Source organism: Protopterus annectens, chromosome 2.part0 (assembly GCF_019279795.1).
Source record: "Protopterus annectens isolate FY-2018-M chromosome 2.part0, PAN1.0, whole genome shotgun sequence".
Taxonomy (NCBI): Eukaryota; Metazoa; Chordata; order Ceratodontiformes; family Protopteridae; genus Protopterus; species Protopterus annectens.
The window spans coordinates 1,656,208,594-1,656,227,328 of record NC_056728.1 but is presented as its reverse complement, the minus strand read 5'-3'; the positions used below and the strand labels follow the sequence as shown (position 1 = coordinate 1,656,227,328).

General features: G+C 38.3%; 1 protein-coding gene across 1 annotated transcript in view; it reads right to left on the bottom strand.

Moving 5' to 3' along the window:
• Positions 1-18,735, bottom strand: part of LOC122792866 (polypeptide N-acetylgalactosaminyltransferase-like 6) — a 2,507,518-nt gene that overhangs the window by 1,886,615 nt on the left and 602,168 nt on the right. The gene's annotated exons all lie outside the window — the stretch shown is intronic.

Sequence of the window (18,735 nt, the reverse complement as noted above, 5' to 3'; positions counted from 1 at the left end):
TGCTGCACTATTTACCAAGTCCTGGATTAAGAATAACAGATAATTTGTAAATAAGTAGCTTTTCTGGCTGTGACGCCTGTGCCCTGGCCCAGCAATCAAGGAGCCTCAATCCTCACCACTAACACCAGAGAGGGTGTCTCATATATGAGTAAAGGATAACAAATACACACAGTAAAGTGCAATTTCCCTTAAGATCACACAAAAATCACAGTCTATCCAGGTCTAGTCGCTCCCTTACTTCCCAGGTTCCTAATAAGACTCCCCAATGGCACAGCTATAGGGTCCAGATCTCAGCCTAGTGGACAAGCTAAAACCTTTAGCACCCTCTCTGTCCAACCAGTGCTTAGTGTCCCTGCCCAAGTAGCTGACACACACACACACACACACACACACACACACACACACACACACACACACACACACTCACACACACACACACACACACACACACACACACACTTTAAGGAGAGGTTATACAACCACACAAACACTCCTGGGGAAGGCTGGTACAGGTTCTCCAGCTGTGCCGCTTTTTCCTAGACTATATGGTAGTACCAGCTGCCACCACCCACTAATACTTATCAGCTACTCAAAGGTCCTTAAAAGGGTGTCCAATTATTACTGTGCAATATTATCCAATTGGTAGATGTGACTAAACAGTCTCAAGGCTTATTAGAGTGACTTGGTACAGGATCCTTATTTACATGCAATGTACTCTAGAGCTTAACTTATCTCGACACAAACCAACTACAGTAAAAAGGTTTTAAAATATTTAATAATAAATAATTACAAACACAAGACAATACTTTCTACTACACAGTCAGTGCTAGTTAAGAGTTCAGAGATCACACAGAAATACTTAAAATAAATCAGTAGTACAGTTCTGACATCACAGAAAAAACACTTAGTCTAATCTTTATAGCTTCTAACTATCTACAAGAAAACACACTTCTAAAATAACTTACATAAGACAACAGGCAGAGTGCCGAGTTGAAGGTTCAGACAAAAATGCTTAATGCCTTCTGATTCTCTCTGTTTAAATTGCTATAGCAGGTCTGATAAACATTACATCATCTTTTACACTTTCCTGGTGTTCCCAGACTGACAGATTAACTGCATTTACATACTTAACATCTCCCTTTTGTTGTCTTGCAGCTGATCAGGAACAGAGCAATAAAAATACATTTGCATGTTTAAATCTAGCAATTTAACTCTTGGTTAAAACAATAGAAAGAATTTCTTCATCTAGATGTTTTGGCCCCACTGCACTTCAAAGGGTCACTATATGCTTTACTTTGGTCAGTAGAGTGCACTGTTGTCACATTTATTTCCAGTTCCACATGTAACAGTATTTCTTTACATTTAAGACAACAAGCCTGTAGTTTACATTCATATGTACAAATGATAGAATTATCTATAAAATTCTATCTGGCTAGGCTGGCAGCCTTCACCCTTCTCTACCAGTCTTCACCCCCCCCCCCCGGGAGAACTCAAGCTAGTTTTTCAAGTGACCCTTGAGAAATGGCGCTTGAGAGGGTCAAGTCTATCTGAGTGTACCTCACCCCATTCCCTGTTTTGAGAGCCCATCTGCATTGGCATTGCTAACCCCACTGCGGTGCTGCAATGACATATCATATGCTTGCAAACCCGGCTCTATCTTAGCAACTTGGTATTTTGCTGACTGGCTCTGTTTAACCATGTTAGAGGGTTGTGATCTGTTATAACAGTGAATTGTCTTCCATGCAGATAAGGCTGACATTTCTGCAGTGCCCGCCCACACTATGGCTAGACATTCCTTTTCTACAGCTGCATAGCATTCCTCCTTGGGTTGGATCCTACGATTGAGAAAAAACACTGGGAGCTCTTCCCCCTCTGAAGAAATCTGGCTAAGTACAGCCCCCATCCCATGGCTTGAAGCATCCACCTGCACATCAAATTATTTGCTGTAATCTGGACGGGCTAACACAGGGGGTCCTCCCAAAGCTTCTTTAAGCTTCTGGAATGCCTGCTTACATGCTGGGGTCCACACTACCTTATCTGGCCTGTTCTTCCTTGTCAGGTCTATGAGGGGAGCAGCTATGGTACTATAACTGGGGACAAACTTTCTGTAGTACCCTGCTGTCCCTAAAAATTCCCTTACCTGCTTTTTAGTAACAGGTGCAGGCCATGCCTCAATGGCTTCCACTTTGGCAGGTTCTGGCCTTATTTTACCACTCCCCACTCTATGTCCTAGGTAGGAGACCTCCGCCCTACCCACCTGACATTTGCTCGGCTTAATGGTCAACCCTGTTGTATGTAGTCTGCCCAGCACCTCCCTGACATGCTGAAGGTGCTCTGGCCAGGAATGGCTGTAGATGATAATATCATCTAGGTAAGCAAAGACAAACCCTCCTGCTCCTGCTAGGATATTATCTACCAGCCTCTGGAAAGTAACTGGGGCATTCTTCATCCCAAAGTGCATCTTGGTGAACTCATATAAGCCAAAAAGAGTCACAAAGGCTGACTTCTGTCTAGCACTGGGAGTCAAGGGCACCTGCCAGTAACCCTTGGTAAGATCAATGGTTGCAAGATACTTAGCCCCACCCAGCTGCTCTAGGGCCTCATCCGTCCTAGGCATGGGGTAAGCGTCCGACTCTGTGTGACTATTTAATTTCCTGTAGTCCACACAGAATCTGGTGCTGCCACTTTGTCACCAGCACCACTGGGGAGGCCCAGGGTCTGTTGTACTCTTGAATCACCTCTAGTTCCAACATCTCCTGTACTTCCTCCCTGAGAGTCTGTTTGACTCTCTCAGGCACCCTATAAGGGGCCTGCCCAAAAGGCCTTGGGGTCCTGTAACCACCTGGTACTGCACCAGGTGGGTGTACCCTGGTTTCCCAGTGTACATATCCTCAAATTACTGCAGCACTGCTCTGATTTCTTGAACCTGGGTAGGAGATAGCTGCTGGGACATTGCTACCCCTTCCACCGAGGTGTCAGCTCGAGCATCACAAAGGAGATCAGTCCCCAGATCTCCCTCAGACTCCTCCTGCAATCCACTGCAAATGCTCAGCACAAGGGCCTCCCTATCATGGTAAGGTTTCATCATGTTAATAATGTTAATATATGGTACAATTTGTGCCCCTGCCATCTGCCTAGCAGTTCCACCATTTAGTTAACATCACTTACCTTTCTTACCACCTTGTAGGGACCCTCCTAAGCTGCTTGCAGCTTGTTGTGTCTGACAGGAATGAGAACTATTACCTGTTGCCCCACAGCATGCTCTCTAGCTCAAGCATTCCTGTCATACCACACCTTTTTCTGTTGTTGGGCTTCTGCCAGGTTCTCCTGGGCCAAGCCCATGAGTTCCCTGAGTCTTGTCCTGAGGTTTAGGATGTATGCCACAACAGACTGCTTGTGAGACTCACACTCACCTTCCCACTCACCTCAAATTAAATCTAGAGGTCCCCTCACCCTATGCCTGTACAGAAACTCAAAGGGTGAAAACCCTATATATTCCTGGGGAACTTCTCTGTAAGCAAACAACAGATGGGGCAAATATTTGTCCCACTCCCTCTTAAGCTGATCTGCAAATGCCAGTATCATAGACTTGATTGTAGAGTTTAACCTCTCAACAAGACCATTAGTCTGGGATGGTAGGGGATGGCATTCATGTGCTTCACCCCACAGGACTTCCACAGACAAGCCAGCAGGTTTGACATGAAATTAACAACTCTGTCAGTTAGTATTTATTTTGGGAAACCTACCCTGCTGAAAATCTCTAACAAAGCATTTGCTACCTTCTTTGCCTCAATGGAGGACAAAGCGACTGCCTCAGGGTATTGTGTAGCATAATCCACTACCACTATGATATACTTTTTCCTTGTGGAACTTGGGGTACTCAGAGGACCCACAATATCCATAGCTACCCTCTGAAATGGCTCCTCAATCACAGGCAAAGGCATCAAAGGAGCTCTCACCTTGTCTCCTGCCTTGCCTACCTTTTAGCACTCCTCACAGGTCCTGCAGCACCCTGTTACATCTCTGGAAATTCCAGGCCAATAGAAGGTCTGCATAATACTCCTCTTTGTACGTTTTATGCCCATATGACCTGCAAAGGGAATATCATGGGCTATGGCTAGAAGAGCCAGACGGTAGGCTTTAGGCACTACCAACTGCTGTACTCTCTCACCTTCTAGCCCACCACTCTCTGTATAGTAACCCTTTGTCCGAGTATATAGATTCCCCTTTCCTTGAGAATCAGGTGCCTCCCTAGCTACCTGCCTCAGGCCTTGCAATGTAGGGTCCGAGAGCTGAGCCTGTCTCAACTCTCTCCTTGTAACCCTTCCCAGCTACCCTTCCACAGGAAGTCTGGCATCCTCTGACAGTGTTGCCTCACTGTCAGCCTGAGTACTACTACTCACCTCTACCTTTGCAGTCACTCTATCCAAGGGAACATAAGTACCCACAAGCAGCTGTAGCTCACCTACAGTTTCAAAGCTACGGATTAGCTCCCTCCCCGAAGTAATCACCTCAGCAGACCTGGCTGCAAGTATACAGTCTGTCTGAGTCTCCCCCAGGCTACCAGATCCACATGCTTATCTCCTAGCCTGACCGCGTGTAACTGCATAAACACATGGTACTGCCTCATCCAAATCCTTCCCTCTCAGGACATCTGCAGGATGGTAGTTTAGTACTCCTGCTGTCTCAAGACAACCTACTATAGGCATTTTGTTTTTCCCACTTAGTGGCTCCCTCACCATCGGTTCCCCACCTTGCCTCTGTGGACATCTGTATGCCACATTGCTCCACTGGTTGCATTCAAAACATTTAACCCTAGTTCCTGGATCAGTACCTGGACTAGTTGCTTCCCCTGCTACTGGCAGATTCTGATGGGCAGTCTGTGCTGCCTACCATGGGTTCCTTTAGACCCATGAGCAGTACTGGGGGGTCCCCTTCCTGTGCAGGGCTGCCCTGCTTGCCAGATATAGGTCTCCCTTCTTCCCCAACTCAACTGAAGTAACACATTGTCTATCAGCTAACCAGATCCTCATGTCCTCAGGCAAAGTGCTAAGGGCTTGTTCCCTTACCAAAAGGTCTGCCAGCCCTTCAAAAGTGGTGACCTGACATCCACTCACCCACCTATGGAAATAAGTGCTCAATTCAGTAGCATATCCACACACACTTCCATCTGCCTTGCGTCTATGCTCACAAAACTTTTTCCTATACGTTTCAGGTGTTAGCTTAAACAGTTCTAACAGACAATTTTTTTACAGCAATATAATCAAAACATGCAACATCAGGCATTTTGTACAGAACAGTTACAGCTTTACCATGGATTAAAGGGGTCAGGAACCATACCAGAGCCCTTCATCAACTTCATACCGTTTACATACCATCTCAAACATATCAATGAAACTATCAAAATTATCCCCCTCTTTCGACTGTGGAAGAAATTTACTGACATTTTGTGCTTCTGGGATCCAGTTACTCCCGCCCCCATTACCTCCATGACTCTGGTGAAGTGTCAGCATCTCCTTCTCATGCTGCCTCTGCTTTTCTTGTTCCTCAGCTTCCAGACATGACATGTTTTCATTCTCCTCAGCCTGTAGATGCCTCAATCTCTCATTTGCTTCTAATTCCACATGCCTGGCCTCCAACTCAAGTCTCTTTAACTCCAGCTGGATTTTTAAGTCCACTGCAGAAAGGTTGAGCTGTCCATTCTCTGAGGGAATTATATCTCCACTGCCAGTCTGATTATCCTCCTGATTGTTGTTTTCTGATACAGCTGTAACCAAGGATGCAATCAGGTCTGCCTTATTCAGGTTTCCATGCACCAGTCCCGTAGCCTGGTACATCTCCGCCAGCTGGCTCCTTGTCAACTTTCCATGCTCCTCTGCTACATGCTGCCTGCTCACCCTGACTAACTAAGCTAACAAAAGAAATAAAACAATTGTAATCTGAACTCTGAGTATTCACTGCATGGCTGTTTTAAAGTACAAAAACACCTTCAAAGCTGACTGTACACAAGCTACATGATTCTTTCTACCCACACCACTACAAGCCAATTAATATTTGCCAACTAATTAATATGTGATGTGGATATCCCACCTCTGCCAAACACAAATGTGACGTCTATGCCCTGGCCCAGCAATCAAGGAGCCTCAATCCTCACCACTTACACCAGAGAGGGCATCTCATATATGAAGAAAGGATAACAAATACACACAGTAAAGTGCAATTTCCCTTAAGAGCACACAGAGATCAGTCAGTCCAGGGCTGGTCGCTCCCTTGCTCCCCAGGTCCACAATAAGACTCTCCAATGGCACAGCTATAGGGTCCAGATCTCAGCCTAGTGGGCAAGATAAAACCTCTAGCACCTTCTCTGTCCAACTAGTGCTTCGTGTCTCTGCCCAAATAGCTGACACACACACATGCACTTTGATAAGAGATTATACAACCACACAGACACTCCTGGGAAGGCTGGCACAGATTCTCCAGCTGTGCCGCTTTTTCCCAGACTATACAGTAGTACCAGCTGCCACCACCCACTAATACTTATCAGCTACTCAAAGGCCCTTAAAAGGGTGTCCAATTTATAACTGTGCAATATTATTATCCAATTGGTAGATGTGATTAAACAGTCTCAAGGCTTATTAGAGTGACTTGGTACAGGATCCTTATATACATGCAATGCACTCTAGAGCTTAACTTATCTCTACACAAACCAGCCACAGTTAAAAGGTTTTAAAATATTTAATAATAAATAATTAAAACCACAAGACAATACTTTCTACTACACAGTCAGTGCTAGTCAAGAGTTCAGAGATCACACAGAAATACTTTAAATAAATCAATAGTACAGTTCTGACATCACAGAAAAACCCTTAGTCTAATCTTTATAGCTTCTAGCTATCTACAAGAAAACACACTTCTGAAATAATTTACATAAGACAACAGGCAGAGTGCCGAGTTGGATGTTCAGACAAAAATGCTTAATGCCTTCTGATTCTCTCTTTTTAAATTGCTATTGCAGTTCTGAGAAATGATATATCATCTTTTACACTTTTCTGGTGTTCCCAGGCTGACAGATTAACTGCATTTACATTCTTAATATCTCCTTTTTGTTATCTTGCAGCTGGTCAAGAACAAAGAAATAAAACTAAATTTGCATGTTTAAATCTAGCAATTTAACTCTTGGTTAAAACAATAGAAAAAATGTCTTCATCCTTTTCGGCACCACTGCTACTTCAAAGGGTCACTTTATGCTTTACTTTGGTCAATAGCGTGCACTGTTGTCACATTTATTTCCAGTTCCACATGTAACAGTATTTCTTTACATTTAAGACAACAAAACTGTAGTTTACATTCATATTTACAAATGACAGAATTATCTATAAAATTTTATCTGGCTAGGCTGGCAGCCTTCACCCTTCTCTAGCAGTCTTCACACTGGCTAACACTTGTTTTTGCAAACAAGAACAATTTATCTGCTGGAACACTGTGCCAAGTTAGAGCCATTTTAACTGCATGCAGTACAATTTTATCAGTAAATATTTCAGCTTATTTACATCTTATCAAGGGCCTGGCAAACTGTGCTCAATTAGTGGTTTGAACTTCTGAAGTGTTAACATAGATGGATAGGGTTGCTGGTGGGGGGGTCTACAGAAAGAGTAGTCTTTGGACATAAAATAACCAAATATAGGGTAGGGTGAACACCAAGGCGTAGGACATAAATGAAATACAGCCCTCTAGAGGGAGCAGTCAATAGCATTTTCACCCCCCCCAAGGATGTCCTCAGGCTCTATGCCTTAGAACAAAGATAGTTCAAGGTTATAGAAAATGCTGGTAGATCTGGAGATGAATGGTGGGTACTGCTATAAGCCAGAAAGAATGAAGAAGGGGAACTAAACAACTAAATAAATACAAACAAATATTTTAATATTTCAACTTTATAGATTACAAATCATTTAATAAAGAGAACAATGCATGTGGGGGTCATCAACATCCTGCAAGACTCTGAAAGAAATTGAATAAAGTACTGCAGTAAGACATTAATGCTTTAGAGTTACAGGAACATGATGACCCACACATGCATTGTACCCTTTATTAAATGATTTGTAATCTGTATTTCTTTGCATACAATCAAAGAGCTTGTGGTATGCATTATTTATCTCTGCTCATTTATTGCTGATTACTATCATGAATTTCATAGAGTTGTTAGAATTTTCAATTTTACTGTTAATACTTTTTTTTTTCGACAGACTGCATGGTGGTTCATTGGTTAATATCTTGGCCTCACAGCAGGCATGATGGTCCACCAATTATAAACTTTGCCTAATCTTCAAGGCCAAAGCCTCAGTCCTGGTCCTTCCTTAATGTCTGTGAGGAGTTGCATATTAAGCTGTTTTGTGGGTGTATTTGTCTTTTCACCCAAAACACACTTCTTGATAGTCTACCCTTAAATGTATATGTATTGTTGTGTCCTTCTGCTTGTGGTCTGGGTCATTTCCAAAAATGTTCAGTGATGACAAGTTCTTTTCCCAAACTAACAAATGAATAATTTAATTAAACATTTAAAACAGTCATTATACTGAGCACTTCCAACTTTTCGGTGATGCTTTTAAATTGTGTGTCGGGCTGCTCATTCTACCTATATCAAGCAATCTTTCTAATGTCAAATCTGTTTCATTTAATAATCTGCCTCTGGAATGATCATTGCTAATTCTGCATGCAGTTTTGTCTCATAATCTACTAAATTATCAAACTCAAGATCTTGCACACCATCCTTTTCTGTGAGTGACGTATGCATCTCTTTACTTCTAAACCCCGTGATTTCTGCAGAGAGGTAAATGCTTTACAAAAGGTAACTTCTTCTTCCATAGATTACAGTACAGTTGGACTTAATATTTCAAGACAGAAATGAAGTATTTTCCTCATACCTAAAAGTTAAATGCCTTGACTTCTTACTTGCTTGCAACATGAAGAAACGTTGCACGCTGTATTTATTTTTCTGATTTTTACTTTCTATGGGATACAACTGAGTGCTCTAAATCCACAGCTTGCAGTTTTCAGTAAGGTTCACTTGTTGCTTCAAAGATGTTTAAAGTGCAGACATCTCAAGTTTAAGACTTAAGAACTGCACTCATATACAATACATTGGTAGCTCAGTGCCAAGTAAAAATATAAAAACTTTTGAGATTAACATTCATGACTTCACTTTAACAGATATAGTTTCTTTATTCAAAACTGTGCAGAATTTTGGAGCACAATGCTAATGGCAAGGTTTCATCAAAATACTCCATTTTATTTCTAAACTGCTATCGTTCTTTGCTCTAGTGTATTAAAAGTCTTTTTTAGAAAGGACGTGTCTCTGTAGAAGCATAAAGAGGTTGGACAAATCTAATTAGATTCACAATGCAGTGTGTCTTGTAACAAAACAGTTAGTTCTGAAACTATTATACATACAGCTTATTCTTTGGATACAATGTCATGTTTTATACTGATTTTAGGAAAATGTATTTTCAAACTGAAGATGTAAGACACGTTACAGAATATCTAATTTTGAAAAGAAACATCACCATATACTAACCATGGTTTCAAGATCATATGATCTCACCCTTTGGCACTAACTCCTTTAAAGAAACACTAACATAAACATATTAAAATACTTTTGTCTTTGAGTGCATAGCTTCAGAATTATTCTTGAATATGTGAGGAATGCTGCCATTTGTCATCTCTGTAATGTACTAATCTGCATCTGTGTAATTTACTAAACTAATTACCAAATTTAATTCTTACTGTATATTGTAAAATGTCTGTTGATTTGTTACTGTATGTCTAATTAAAATGTTTGAAGTATGTTGGAGTTTTCTTTCATGGCCCCTGATGAAGAGTTTTTTGACTAATCACAGTCAAACAAACCCTGTAAATAAAAGAAAAATAAAAAAATAAAATAAAATAAATGTTCTCATAGTATGCACATTGTAATTGGAATGTGATACATTATAACATTAGTTACTCTCAGGACATTTCCAAAACATTCTGAGTCAGCTATCTGACAGACTGTTTGATGTTGCAGTGGGATGATGAGTAACACAGTCTTGGCTGGCAGCATTAAGATGGAAATCTGTTTTCTAGTCTAGCAGAGAATTTTTATCTGTCTCTCAGTCAGAAACTATTAAATGCCCAATGCTCTCCTTCATTTTTTATTTGTGTAAGTGACTCACAAAAAATGTTATTCTAGGTTTCTCCCAAAATTTTTTGGACACTCATAACATATTTCTTGTTATTTCAATCATTCTCAAATTTCCCAATTAATCAAATTCAAGCTTGGGGGAATGTCAAAGTCTATTCCAGCTGTTATAGAAGTAAGGGATAAAAAGTAATCTCAAACAATGCAATGTGCCAGCCCACCACACCAACACAGCATGCACAGGCACATACACACACACACACACACACACACACACACACACACACACACACACACACACACACACACACACATGCACACACACACACACACACACACACACACACACACACACACACACACACACACACACACACACACACACACACACACACACCGACAGAAATTTAGACTTACGGACAATTTGCTGGCAAACAAGATTGCCTGTAGTTTGCTCTGGATGTGGGAAAACACAACAACCTACAAAATTATATGTGAACAGAAAAAGGATATGCAGAATCTGCACAGAAGGTAAGGCCACTGAAAGCCAAAATAGACAAGTACTTCTTACTAAAAGAAAATTAAGAACCATTGGACATGTTAGTCTCCGAATTTTACTGGTGTTAGGGATTGAAGCAAAATTTAATTTAAAACTTATAAAGGTATGACCAGACATATAATGCCACAAAAATCTGTATTTTCATAATCTCAGACATGAGCTGTTTGCACAGCTTGTAGTATTTAGGTACTAATGCCCTCTAGAACTGTGACTCGGTACTTGCATTTAATATGTGTACATGTACACAGCAAGCAAAATACAAAAATATTTCTGTGGACATCACAGTGCTGATCATATTAAAAGTTGAATAAAACTATTTTATTGGTTTATGGAGGATCAATTCTGATTTTATAGGCAATTGGGTTAAATATTTTGACCTATAAGGATTCAATAATTTAGCACAGTACTTGTTATCACACATCTAAAGAAAATCTTTATAATTACTCTTTTTTAGGACAAGAAGCTACTGAGTTTATGGAACTAAAAAGTTATACCAATAACATTTACCTAGGACAGGGAGATAACAATACTCATAACAAGGTCAACAGCATTAAATTCAGGAACTGAATTGCTCTTTCTTTTTTTATTAAGAAATGTTTTATTACTGTAACATATTTATAATATAAACACAGAGATGATGAAATTTAACATCACATATTGTTAAACAATGATAGGAATGCATTGAAACATCAAAGTAATCTTATACAATTAACACATTAAGAGTCTTGGTATTTCAATAGCAACATTTCAAGGTTATCCCAACCACTCAATGTCTTAGTATGATTTATAGATCTTATTTTGATCACTTTTTTTCAGTTTTACATAGTATTGCTATTAAATTTAAAAATTCCTTGAAAGCAGGAACTGAGTCTGATTTCTAATTTTTTGTAATAACTTTTCTAGCAACTGCCAAGAGAGCTTTTATAGATAAAGGAAATGGAAAATTCAATAGTATTACTGATCTTCTTAAGCTCTTGGACAATAAAAGCAGTTTATGAGATACACCAATCAGTGCTTTGGCATGTGTAGATAAGCTGTAGTTATCATTATTATTATTATTATTATTATTATTATTATTATTATATTATTATATTATTATTATTATTATTATTATTATTATTATTATTATTATTATTATATTATTATTATTATATTATTATTATTATTATTATTATTATTATTATTATTGTTATTGTTATTATCATTATCATTATAATTATTATTATTGTGGCTGTGCAGTGTGACTATACACACACACACACACACACACACACACACACACACACACACACACACACACACACACACATGTCTGTGCATGTGTGTGCGTGTGTATTTTTGTCAGTTGCTCGGTGATATTGCTTAGTTCATCTGAAGTTTGCTATTCATAAGTGTTGTACACCACAGAGTAGAGTTCACAGTCAGTATTATGGCATATCAAACCTTATTATTATTATTATATTATTATTATTATTATATTATTATTATTATTATTATTATTATTATTATATTATTATTATTATTATTATTGTTATTATCATTATCATTATAATTATTATTGTGGCTGTGCAGTGTGACTATACACACACACACACACACACACACACACACACACACACACACACACACACACACACATGTCTGTGCATGTGTGTGCGTGTGTATTTTTGTCAGTTGCTCGGTGATATTGCTTAGTTCATTTGAAGTTTGCTATTCATAAGTGTTGTACACCACAGAGTAGAGTTCACAGTCAGTATTATGGCATATCAAACCTCTTTGTGATTCATAGGAAACAAACAGAATGGGCTAAGACCTTGTGTGCAGTCTTAACCCATATAGTTCTATATGTACAGAGTACATCTACAGTCATCTAGACCACAATCAGGACTACATCCTTAGGCACCATGAAGACATGGCTGGAAAGACCAGATTTTAACATTTGAAAAAAGAAAAAAGAAAAAAGTCTAAATCTTGCAAAAAGCAAAACAAAGAAGCATAACCTGAAAAATATCACCCCTATATTAATTAACATTTTGTAAACTGGCAATGCTTATTTAGTACTATAAACATCCATGTGTTATGCATACCATTTATAATGTCTGATAATCAGTACAGACACAGTATAGCAGTATACCTTGCACAGAACATATATCTCTTACCACAGTGCAAAGCTGAGATGAGCAATCTGTGTTTCTGTGATTATGAATAACATCTAACAAAAACAAAGCCTATCATACTCCTTAGCAATATGGATATACTCAAAGTCAGCAGATTGAGGCCAGCAGTGTAGCAGGAAAAGTAAACAGTTCATACAATCTAAGGAAGTCCTTTAAATTAGGGCATGAACTATAATAAAAGGGAATTTTTCAGAAGGATAAACCATCTTCCAGTCTCGTTTAGGAAAGAAGGATCGGGGTCCCAACACCTATGCCATTATATATTACCAGTCCATGCATGTATCTGCCCAAGCATGTGTGACGTGTCTTGTTTCTGTCTATACCTAATCTTTGCCCAGTCTATGAGTTTTTGTGACATCTTCAAATATATTAGTAGGGGTGGAGCAGATCACACCTTCCATGTTGGGGAAGTTGCAGAGGGAGATTTGAATTTCTCTGACCCATACAGATAAGGATATTTCTGTTATTTGTCTGAATGAATTATATACACTGCTAATTTCAACAAAGAGTTTGGACTTTTGTGTCTTTCAACATTTTTGCGTTGGAGTTTGGTCTTTTTGCATCAGATCATTAAGAAATCAAACATGTTGAAGTAGAAAATTTTGCATTCTAATATGTTGGCAGCATAATAATGAAAACACTTGCAGGAAAGTATAATAACTCTTTGTAGGCAGGGTTCATAGGTTCATAGATTAGTACTAAGCTAACTGCCCTTGCGAGCCATTTTAAGCCTAGCCAATTATCCCTTGTGAGACTCAAACCCTGCACCTTGTGTTTGTAAGGGTCTGGAAGGAGAAGGAATGTAAAGAGACGTTTGGTTAGTAAGTGCATGCCAGTTAAACTACCTGAAAGAAAATGGTAAGTACTTCACTAAGAAATATGCATTATTCCTATATTATACCAAAGTGTGAATGTCCTGTAATTAGTCCTCACATTTATTAATGGCATTCTTTATTATTTTTAACACTGCTCTGGTCTTATCAAAGCACATAAAAGCACATCAAACATTGACGTTGCGCTAAGTCACTGATTACTGTTTAAACTGAATACTTACTTTTGCTTTGTAAACTAGAACATTCTATCACTAACAACAGTGGAAGAATGACATAACATTTAGAGTCAGGCTGGTTGTTAAATGCTAGGTATAAAGTTTCGTCTTAATCCAGAACAAGCATGGATTATCACTGCAATTATCTAAATAAACAATACATAATCCTTCTCTCAGAGCTATGTTTTGGTACATGCTCTGCATGCAGAGGTAGATTTATAGCAAATAACTCTCAAAGTCAAAGTTTTTTTATTATGTTATGTATGTATAAATGTATTAAGGTAGATATGTATTTCCTTTTGTTAACTGATTTGTGCGGCTGAAAATTTCAGCAGAGGCCCAGACTTTTTTTCCTCACTGAGTACTAAATACAATTTTGGAAACAGACCAAAACAACAAAAATACAGTATACACAAATACTGCATAAAAACTCTTAGATATAGAAAGTAAAAACAAACAGGTATTTGTCAATGCCAAATGCTGAGTCTACTAGTGACAGCTCCTAAATGTCCCTGACTATGCAGAATGCCTCTGATTTTGCCTCACATATTTGCCCTGCTCCTCATAAAAGATTTTATTTTATGGCGATTTGCAGAAGATTGCAGATAATCAATAATATCATACATTTGATGTTAAGCCTATTGTTCTACTAAGTTTTAGGTTTATTGCAATTGTATTTAAAATTGTACCTGATTATGTACCTTTGCCTGCCTTTACTTTTTTATTTGTCCTCAGTTCTTAAGCCGGAAGATGAGATGTATGGTAATGTAAAAGGACTGTGGAACTATAGCAGCAAGAAGGGAGAAAGGCAGCTTAAATATGAATTAATTTTGTTCACGCCTGCATTCCTGAATTGCCTTCTAATCTATATTGGTAAGACACCAAACATCACGAGTAGTTTGGAAATCCTTTGATAGACAGATGGTCACTCAAGTGTTCTCTAACAGATTGACATATGGTCAATCAAGTGCTCTCTAACAGATGGGATGCAATATTAGAGGCTTTAAGTAACACTACAGATATCCAGTAAGTTCAGTAACTTATTTTAAAGGATAGAAAAGTCTGGAGAAAAGAAATGTTAGTAGTTTTAAGGAAATGACTCTTAACTGAATATTTGGTTCATTATTGTGAAACATCCTGCCAGCAAAATGGAGGGTATATAAACAGTGCAGTAGTGTGCAGGAATACTTGTAAATTAGATGAGTTAGAAGTGGAAGAAAGTAGAAGAAGGCATGTAGCATCATGTTTACTGTCAAATAAATTGGATAAGCAGTAAAAGTAGAATAATGTGAATGATACATACTGCCAAAAACAGAACAGAACTCATGTAAATGTAGTATAACAGCATGAAACAGTTTGAAACCCCAAAATAAAGCTGCACCACAAAGCCATGATCTGAGAAACAAGTAAAAGTTATTAAAGATGCAGAGCTTTCATGTTAACACAACCCTTCCTTTCGATGAGTTTGAGAAAGAAAGTGAGCAGTTGGAGACAGCTTGATAAATAAATAAGCAAGCAGAGGTAAAGACACTACTTATTAGTTTGCATGTTTAATTCAATAAGTGGTAAATATAAATGAGTGGAGGTAAGGACGCTGCTTAGATGATTGGAGGTGTAATTCAATAAATGGTATAAGAAGTGAATTGGATGCTGCTTCATAAGTAAAGTGAGTGAGTGGAGATATGGACACTGCTTACTGGGTCAGGATGAGTGAGGTCACTCTGTCCTGATTAACATTACATCAGCTACACTATGTTCAGTTGTAATTAATAAATACTGGTTATCAAAGCTATGTTATGGAAGTTTAATAAAGGTCTTTAAACATCATTCAGTGTGATATGTGTATTGAAGGGGACTGGGACAAATGAGGTTTGGTAACAAGCCAATTTGTCCAGGGACATCTTCAGAAGGGGATGAGATAAACATAATAGTGGGAGTTAATGAGGGTGGGTGGGGTGGGTTAAATTGGAAAGAGGGATGATGGGGAAGAAATTACGTAAAGGTGGGAGGGGCTTAAGGGGTTTAGCAAGTGTAGCTGGGTAAGGGATCACATTTGGATGTGAACTTGCTAACCATCCTCCCTCCCTCCTTTTTTTATTTTTTTATTTATTTTTTTTTTTCAGATTGATGGGGATTGTGGTTAATTTGTTAGTCTGGGTAGGGCAGAAAAGAGGGACAGGCTTGCTGTCTTCTGCTCCCCCTCAGGTGTTGGATGCTCCTTTCAATGAGTTGGGAAAAGAAAGTGAGCAGTTGGAGACAGCTTGATGAATAAATAAATAAGCAAGTGGAGGTAAGAATGCTGATATTGGTTTGCATGTTTAATTCAATAAGTGGTGAATATAAGCAAGCAGAGGTAAGGACACTGCTTAGGTGGTTGGAGGTGTAATTCAATAAATGGTATAAGAAGTGAGTTGTTGAATGCTGCTTCATAAGTAAAGTGAGTGAGTGGAGGTATGGATGCTGCTTACTGGGTCAGGATGAGTAAAATCATGCTGTCCTGATGTATTTGATGGGATGTGTAATTCAAAAAATGGCATATGAAGTGAGTGGCGGGATGCTGCTAAATAAGTAAAGTAAGTGAGTGGAGGTATGGACGCTGCTTACTGGGTCAGGATGAGTGAGGTAACGCTGTCCTGATTAACATTACATGGATGTTTATGCTGCAATTAAAATCAGATATACTATGTTCAGTTGTAATATACTATGTTCAGTTGTAATTAATACATATTAGTTATCAAAGCTATGTTATGGAAGTTTAATAAAGGTTGTCAAATGTCATTCGGTGTGATGTGTTTATTGAAGGGGACTGGGACCAAAAGAGGGTTAAAATGAACTTAATGGTCCAGTTGCCTAATAGAACACATTTCTTCTGGTGCAAGTATATATCATATCCTGGCCATTTCAAATAAGTATGGATTACCTCATAGCTTGATGTCTTATTATGGCTTTTTGTCACTCAGATAAAACTATCTTTAATCTGCCTCATAGGCCTAAACTTTCCCAATCAGGTCAAATCCATGGTATTAAAGAAAAGCATTTCTCCAGAAGTAAAATACACAAAACTCAAACTGCCCTTGTGGATATATATATATCTAAGGAATGACTGGCAGTTGATTCACCCTTCACTATTTATAAGGTCCAAAGTAATGAAAATGATTTGGTGAATATGGGTATTGATGTTCTAGTAACAATCTTTATGATCTTTTGAACAGTAGAAATAAAAGTGCACAAGTGGAGAAACACATATTAAGCCTGAGATTGCAGTGCCTCAGAGCATTTCCCTTATCTGGAGGTACAGTAATCTTGTAGATGATAGTATATATAGGTTGTAAGGGTTTGAGGGCTGCTTTTCCCCTAAAGTTGCAGGGGTGTAGATAAAAAGAGCTAGAACATTTTCACTGTATAAAATGTTTTAAAGATGTAACTATGAGTTTATGTTTCTGATGTCAGTATTTTTTTTTAACTGAATCAGTTTATTTTTCAAAGTCTCACAAGTCACTGGATGGAGTTTTATACTTCAAAAAGGGATACAGTCTGCACATGCTCTCTGTAAAGCATTACTTTGATAGCCAATGGGGTAACCGTACCATCACATTTGTTGCAAACAGCGTAGATATTTAGAAGAGTCGAGATCTGTCTTGTCTAGATCTGGACTGTTTTGAGAAGGCAAATTATCAGCTGTACTTCCATGAAAAAAGACACCTCCCCTGCCACGGCTGCATTTATCATGATTGGTTTACTGGTTAAAATTAATGGTAAAATTGTGTTGTTTTAGCAATTCTACATATTCACCAGTGTAACTGAAGAAATGATGTTATTTTATCTTGGAACATCAGCAATTATATTATAGCATTTGCATAGCTGTGAACATTACATAATTCTGGCACATGATTCACTGTTACTACTATTTTATGTGCATATAATTTCATTATAGACAGGTTTTATTAGTGACACCATTTTTTCACAGTAGATACTTGCAAAGAAAAGTTTCTAATGCTGCTGTGTACTTCATCATAATAAATACAACTAAACAATTAATATAGCAGTTAGAAATCAAAGCATGAGAAAGCAAACCTTCCATCAGAGCACTAGTCAAATATTAAAGGGTATAATACAGGGACGTAGTATAACAAGAAGAGGTGGAATAGCCCTACCAAAACATTTTACCACAACAGAAAGTTATTAGATGAGCTCTTCCTGGTAACATAATAACAGTTATAAGTGCATAATGCAGGATATCCCATTAGCAGGAATGTAGATGTGAGAGTCAGTTGTAAATCAGACTATTAAGAAAGTTATTGACATGTTCTAGTCATAGAATTTATGATTAAGCATTTCATATTACTCTTTGTGTTTCATTGTAAGGTTAATTGATTGCAGTTCTTGTACTATTGAATAAAACTAGAAATGTCTGAGACTGATTAACAATTCTTTAACTTAAACAATTGGCAGAACTTAATATGAGGTGAATGTGTGAGACTTGTCTAGGAACACCCCACAACCATGGCTACATGAAGTTCATAGCAGTTCTTTAAAGTAGAATAACGCAATCATAAGGTAGAGCAGGAAATATTCTAAAACATTTCCATGGTCCCAGTTTCCTCTGCCTAAATAAGACATATTCAATTTTATATTAAATAAACAACAGAAAAAAGAATAGGTACATGGTGTAATAAAATATGGTCATCTAATATTTATGGTGGTTTAAAAGTCAGTGCCCAAAATGTGTCATATGCTTGGCGGATCTCTTGGTTTTATGTTTCAGTTCATTTATGTA